This window comes from Amblyomma americanum, chromosome 10, assembly GCF_052857255.1.
Source record: "Amblyomma americanum isolate KBUSLIRL-KWMA chromosome 10, ASM5285725v1, whole genome shotgun sequence".
NCBI classification, from domain to species: Eukaryota; Metazoa; Arthropoda; class Arachnida; order Ixodida; family Ixodidae; genus Amblyomma; species Amblyomma americanum.
The window spans coordinates 65,972,440-65,980,485 of NC_135506.1; positions in this window are offsets into that span (position 1 = coordinate 65,972,440).

The window sequence follows — 8,046 nt, forward strand, 5'->3', positions numbered from 1 at the left end:
TTTGCGAAAATCTGCATTTCTGCCGTCGTTGTTACGTTCTATAGACTAACAATGGCCAAGCCATGTAAGACACCTCTGTCTACCCAGCATTCCCACCGTGAATAAAGTGCCCTCTTAAGAAACTCGCATAGAGGGTGGTGCCCGCTTTCCCCCTGTGTAGTATTTAGAAACGCTATGCCCTTAACCCCTTCGAATAAATTTGTACCAGTACGCGAGTTCTAGGAGAGAGGCCGTAGAGGAGGTTTATTGTCAGCATGACAAGGTACTTTCCTGTGGCCGCGGAAAGCAAGCAAAGATTTGCGCACGGCTGGAGTCGACTGCAGGGGCCAGATTTAAAGCTATCGCTGAAAGAATAACAATTACGGAATTCCGCTTGATTATGGTCAAGAGCGGAAATGCAAAAGCCTTTCACTTCGCTTTCTTTCTACCTCCATTTTTGTTTTCCAATATTTTATTTCTATTAATTGAAAGTTTTTGTTACGGTTTTAGATTTATTCATTTCTATTTATTGTTTGTTTGTATTCTTAATTCCTTATTTTGTCATTTTATGTTATATTCTATTTTTATTTGTTATTTATTCAATTTTTATACTAACTAAGCCTTTTGACGCGTTTGCATTGCTTTTCATTCAATCACTCACACAAGACCTGCTTCAAACACGGCATTTTTTTATTAATTCACTTTAATAAATTCACTATTTATAATGCATCAACCAAACTTTTCCCATTTCAAGATCTACTCACGCACTACCTAACAAAATCAAACTTTTGCACATTTATCTCCACAGAAGGATATAATTCGTGCGCACAAAATTTGCAGACATTTTTCCCTGACGCGGCTTAACCACATAATGCTTTCGCATTAATAAAAGGCAAGAGAACGGAACTCACGGGTGACAGCGCTGGTGATGACGCTGGAGTGCGTCACCAGTGAAGGTGAAGACATCGACGTCACCCTCGCTCTTTAGCCAAACAGTTTCGGCTTGAAGAGGGGTGGAGAGGCGAAAAAAATTCTGCCGGTTTAGCATCGCTAAGCTAGAAATATTGTTCTACAGCCCAGTTTTTGCAGGGGGACACTTCCGCCACGTACCTGAAAGCGTCACTGCGGTTTCCACTGACCCAGGGAGAAAGTTATGCACATCTTCAGCTTTTGCATCGTCAATGCATATGTAATAAATGCCCGCCTCTAGCGCCACGTTTCTGCCGCAATGTTGCCAGCGCCAACGCGGAAAATTGCTCCAGTGCTGTGTTTCTGCCGCAACGTTACGCAGCCAATACATGCAGCGCACATCCCTCTGTCACAACCACCACATAGCTCAAAACGCGAATATTAGTTTGATGGTTTTATTAGGTGTTGAAGAAGACAATGTGCAATGCACAGAGCGAGAGTGTGTTTGTAGTTTAACACCAGGCGTCTTGGGATGCGGCGATAGGCTAGTGTCCTCGCGCCGTGCATGGCCAGCAAAGCTGATGTCTTCGCGCGGCCGCGAGTTCGAACAGCAGTCGCGGATATATTATTTGATTTATTTTGTTCATTTAATTCACTTGGCACAAATCCACAAACACCGCGAGATTTTTCTCGGGGATTATCGATAGGAATAGTGATTTCGCACTAATAATTTCTCCGGTAGAACCGGTAACGGCTTTTTCCATTCTCATTGTACCGTGCAGCTGGTGCGCATGCGCAAGCTAGCCGCCCTTCAATTTCGCTGTTGTGACATACACTTTAAAGTCAATAATTAGGAAGTTAAAGTGTGTTACTTAGACGCCTCAGTGTGCAAGTGCATATGTTTCAAACGACTCTTGTGCCTTGCAAACTATCTCCAAAATAAAAAAATGCCTTAAGGTGAGCCGTCTTTCTCTATTTTTTAAAATTTGGTACAGCTAAAAGAAAACACTTTGTAGAGTTTACGGTTTCAAAGGCATGGGTCCAATTCTTTGCTATCTAGGCGAGTTACACCTTACTCTTCTACATAAGCAACAAAATGAGGGGCTTGTTATTATCAAATAGATTTCAAGTGAAATATGAATACACTATTTGTTCCCATTTGATAAACTCTAGAAGTAAAAATATATACCTTCCCATATGCTCCTCTTTGGTTCGGTGACTGTGTCTTTCTTCATATATACCTTGTACTTTGAGTTCTTACTGATCAAACTATCCACGGACAAATATATGCGCATGCGAGAACGTTCCAGGGTTCCAAATATATTTCATGCACAACAAAGAATTAAGAACCAGCTTCATTAAATTCAGTATGCTGTCATACCAGTGCTTACGGGCTATCGCGTTAATAAGCGCCGGTGCCGTGTGGCCACCCAGACCGCCGTTGCTATATGCGAGACTTTTCTAGCTCGAACAACCAAAACTGTCCAGAGATCTTGAAAAATTTTCCCAGTGATATTTTTATTGTGCTAAGCTGATCATTGTGGCTTGTTTTCCAGAGCACACTCATAGGAAGCAGCGGGCTAGTAGTGTAGTACTTTGCCAGTATTCGTTTTGCGTCTGACAAAAGCACTTGTTTCACCAGCAAAAGGCAATGCCAGAGGAGCTGGTGCAACTAAACACTGGTCCGTCCAAACAGACCTACAGCGACCAAAACTATAAGCGTTCCAAGAGACACCGCATGTGCATCTGATCCGTTTGGGTCATCGCAGCCGGTCAGCAATGCAGCCGCACTGTAGCCTCTCTTGACAGAGTCTATGGCGGTTTGCTTGGGTACAGGGCATGGCGGCTTGAATGATTTTTCGTAGCAAGCTGCCTGCGCCCACCAGTGCCTGAAAAATAAAAAAACCAATCGCAAGGAAGGCGCTGAAACATGGACATGCTGGAAAGCGGTATGCGTCATTTTTTTTTAGTCCTGCGAAGCTACAAGCGACTTCATACAACGGGAATTTTCTTCGGTACCTTCAAGCGTTGCATCTCGAGGCCACTGCGGCCAATCTGTAATCGATATCTGTCTTCTTGCGCAAGTGTTTACAAATAGGCATTTCGTATTTCCGGCGCTCTCTAAACCATCCAGGATGTTGTTACTGATATGAAGGTATCAGTAAGCTCACAGATGAAAAACCCAGTGCAGTAAAAAAAAAAACAAGTGAAACCGCGGCAGGTTATTGTAGCAAAAGGCTGAGGTGAGCTGGGTATGAAAATATGACAAAAAGAATTTTCAGGACGACCATCTCAAAGACGGCCATAGTGACCTCGAGTGTAGTGGCTGAAGAAATGAGCGTGGAAGCCTGTAGGATACGTAGTATATTTCCTGTCTCCGCAGTAATTCATATCATATCCAGCTCAGGTCGCTGGAAGGCAAGTTGTATTGTCTATTTCTGAATTTCATGAAATTCAATTAACATCCTGTAGCCGAAATGAAACGCTACGGAATCACCTATTGAAGTTTCTATAAACACACAAGAGCATTTGACATCCACACTAAAGCCGCCGCGGTGATTCAGTGCATGGTTATGGTGCTCGGTCGCTGATTAGATAAGCGAGCATTCCATTATGGACACAGCGGTAGCATTTTGATGGCGGCGAAAAGCAAGACGCCCGTGTATTGTGCGATGTCAGTGCACGTTAAAAAAAACAGGTTGTAAAAATTATCCGGAGCTCTCCACTACGGCGTCCCTCACATCATGAGTCACTTTGGGACGTTAAAGCACAGAAACAAACTCGAACAAAATCCACTTTGTACCTAAAGCAACCGGGGTACAGAAGCAGACTTGTCATTTCGAAGAAGGCAGTAAATAACGAGGTTTCTGGTGTGGGCTAGTTGGTACATACTTTCCACGAAACAGTTTAACACAGAGCAACGGTACGAGGACAAGATAGAAGAAACACGTAACACAGGACAGCGCCCGTCCCGTGTTACATGTTTCTTCTGTCTTGTCCTCGCTCCGTTGCGCTGTTAATCTGTTTCGCAGTAATCAATACCTTCTTACAAATGACACCGATAGCGCGAAGCAGGGCAGCAATTAGACTCTGCTCTTTGGGAGCACTGAGCTTTTTTCGGTGTTCTATGAAACGTGGCAAATGTATTCAAATTCATGAATATGAAAAACTGCGTAGTCTTGTTTTTGACTTTACGATTTGTTGGATCATACAGGAGAAATATAAAGATGGCCAGCAATTCTAACCTGGGAATGAACATGAGAAATAATGATAGTAAGTATGAGAAAGAAATTATGAGACTAGCACAGGCTGGAGGAAGTGTAAGCAATCCGAAAAAATTGCGCTAAGTGCCAACTGCGAAGGTTTGATCATAACACAAGAAGTAAAACCTAATTATACCACCAGCTATAAAGGTGAATGCAGTGCACTTGTCCAGTGACCGCGTTTTGATACACAGCCAGCTTGTAAAAAGCATACACTCGCCAAAGGTGCAGAAAAAAACAAAAAGGACTGACGTTCCGGCACCTGTGCGGGTTCCTTGATCACAATGAAGCGACGGACGGCAAGGTGGCTCCGCATGGGCGATTCTTTGAAAGGAGCGGAGTTATATCGCTGGGAGACTGCCACGGTTCGGGTCTGGTTAATCGTATTTGGCGTCATGTTTTTGACAAGTCGGTATGAATTTTCCTCGCCAGACGAAATTCCGTCTGACCCTGGGCTTCATTTGATACACAACCATGCGCTCAGCTGACGAGCTGCAGATGTCTAACAATTGTTCATGGCTGATGGAAACAGAGCTTCGCTGCTGAAGGAGATAATTGGGCGTGGTGTCAAGAATTTTTTTACAATAACTTACAACTTTCAAATACAACATTTGTATTGTAATTAGTGCTAATCTTTTCCTCCTTTCCGAGTGGAAGTAGTGGCCCTTACCCCACGTTCTTCTTTAGTGCTACTGGAACTTGTGTGTTCCTGGTTTACGGGTGGTTAACGTCCCAAAGCAACTCAGGCTATGAAGGACGCCGTATTGAAGGGCTTCGGAAATTTCGACCACCTGGGGTTCTTCCACTGACATCGCACAGCAGACGGGCCTTTAGAATTTCGCCTTCATCGAAATTCCACCGCCGCGGCCAGGATCGAGCCCGCGTCTTTCTGGTCAGCAGCCGAGCTCCATAACCTCTCAGCCACCGCGACAGCCAGAAAATGTGTGCGCGCGCGTGTGTGTGTGTGTGTGTGTGTGTGTGTGTGTGTGTGCGTGTGTGCGTGTGTGCGTGTGTGCGTGCGTGCGTGCGTGCGTGCGTGTGTGTGTGTGTGTGTGTGTGTGTGTGTGTGTGTGTGTGCGTGTGTGCGTGCGTGCGTGCGTGCGTGCGTGCGTGTGCGTGTGCGTGTGTGTGTGTGTGTGTGTGTGTGTGTGTGTGTGTGTGTGTGTGTGTGTGTGTGTGTGCGTGCGTGCGTGCGTGCGTGTGTGTGTGTGTGTGTGTGTGTGTGTGTGTGTGTGTGTGTGTGTGTGTGTGTGTGTGTGTGTGTGTGTGTGTGTGTGTGTGTGTGTGTGTGTGTGTGTGTGTGTGTGTGTGTGTGTGTGTGTGTGTGTGTGTGTGTGTGTGTGTGTGTGTGTGTGTGTGTCTACAGTGTTCGCCAACTCTGACTGATGTGACTGCGTATTTGTGATCATGTGAATTTGAAGGGCCGGGTTCATGTCGTTCACAAAGTACGCATTATGGAGGCGGTTGGAAGTGGCACACCTGCGGCCCACATGACAAGGTCCAGATGGGTCACATGGCAGCTGACAACTGACGTCAATGGGTCTTTGGCTTCAGCACACAGTGTGGTAATAAAGAACTATGCTGAAAACACTAAAAAATGCTCAGATACAACCAACACTATAAAGGAACATTATTAGGCTTAAAGCTCTGAACGAGTACTGGCAAACGTGTTAGCAAGTTCTGTTTCTTCACGAACACAGTACTCGTAAGAGAAACGTATAACAATGTCAGTCCATTACCCTGACAATGATTTCCCTTCAAAATACTAGACTCTAAAGGTCCTATACTTCTCTCTCTCGTTCATCTCAAGAGAAGTTGGCAGAATCGTGTTTGTTTGGTCTCGGTGAGCAAAAATGACAAAAACGAAACCGAAAATATAAATCAGTGTAGAGCTACTTCTCCCTTCTTTGCATAAGAGATTTCTCTGGAGTTCTCGGCACTTGCCGCTGTCTTGTGGCGGAAGTATTGCGAAATGTTTTTCCAATGAAAGCAAGCGATTGCAATCGCCTTCAAGGAATCCGACGGCGCGGAAATGTGACCTCTGAATTGGTTACCGAAATTCAATATTATTCGTTCTCCTTACGGCATTGTCAGTAATATTTGCGATGCACTGTTCCGCGTTGCAGAAGCTTTGAGTGATGAACATGGCGATCTGTAAATTGTGACAACGGCTGCCTTTCCACTGCAGTCACCAAAGAACAGGCAAGCAAGCTCGCGTCTGATACTGACCTGCACTCCGCAGCCTTTATATCGAATGCGTCAGCAGCTGTTGCCGAAGAAAGCACTTTTTGCATTTGGCACGCTACTTGCTCTTTAATGTCTATGCATGTCTGGGCAATGACGAAGTCTGCAAGCAGGCAACACAAAATAATTAGACCTATGTTTACTATTACCTTGACAGAGCCACATACACAGACACGTAGAAGCACATACGCACACAGATATATGCATATATAAAGACACGCGCTTAAAAACATAACAAGGTTTCACTTACGTTTGAACTAGGGCCAGTCTTCTTGAGTGGCACCTCTCAAGAAGACTGGTCCCCAGTCGAAACGTCAGTAAAACCTTATGTTTTTAAGCGTGTGTCTTTATAAGTATATGACCTCTGGATCATAATGTCTTCCTCGCAACAGTGTATACATATTTCAAGTCACGCCAGCGGCACGTACAGGACGTACTACGTCCGCCGCTTATGGATGTGGTTGGCGCTGGTGAACACCCTCAAGGTTAGGTCAACCGTAAACTTAAATACCCCCGAAAGCAGCAGATTTGACAGCCGTCGCCGTAGCTCAGTTGGTAGAGCACCAGACGCGTAATTCGGAGGTCGTGGCTTCGGTTCCCACCGGTGGCAGGTGGTTGTTTTCCTTAAGCTTTTCTAATCAATTATATTAAAAGCAATAAAATATTCAACAACAATTTCCAATAATCAACGCCACAAATAATAGTAATAATAACCCCCCTATGCCCCTTTGTTGTTGTGGCTTCAGACACATATATAACAAGCCCCTCATTTCCCTTCTCCTCTCTGATATTACACAGTGAAAAGGTCACAACTGGTACGATGATCTTGGTTTATTCACCAACGGTTGCAGACGGTGAACAGTCCTTCATCAGGGTGTTAAGCTAGTGCATATATATATATATATATATATATATATATATATATATATATATATATATATATATATATATATATATATATATATATATATATATATATATATATATATATATTGTAACGTGAAGATGTGCACACCAAAAGGGAAAAGTATATTTACAGGGAAACAGCTTACAGCCACGCAGCCGAACAACCGGGCACGCGAAGCCCAGCAGCAGAAACGCACTTCGTCCTCTTCGCGTTCCAAGCGCGAGCGCACCAAGCACGAGCGTTCCAAGCACAAGCACAACCGTAGCATAACTCCCGGCGGCAAAAGCACCGTCCCGGTGCTAAGTGGATGATGTAGCAGGCGTGTGGTACGGTTTGAGACGGACTACATGAACGACGTCAGTCAAAGGGCTAGTGGACGACGTCGGAGCATGAAGAGGTGTAATCTCGTAGGTCACGTCGGTCACCTGACGGAGAACTCGATAAGGGCCACTGTACTGACGTAGAAGTTTCTCAGAGAGACCGACATGGCGAGAAGGAGACCAAAGGAGGACGAGTGAGCCCGGCGGATAGTGTACTGGGCGATGCCGGCGGTCGTAAACTGACTTCTGGTAGGTCTGAGATGCGGTGAGCCGGTCTCGGGCGATTTCACGGGCCATAGTTGCTCGGGAGATGGCGTCACGTGCATACTCTGTGGTCGAGGCAGTAGAACTCGGTAGTAATGTATCCAATGGCAGCGCAGGATGCCGACCAAACAGAAGGTAGAAAGGAGAATAGCCGGTGGTA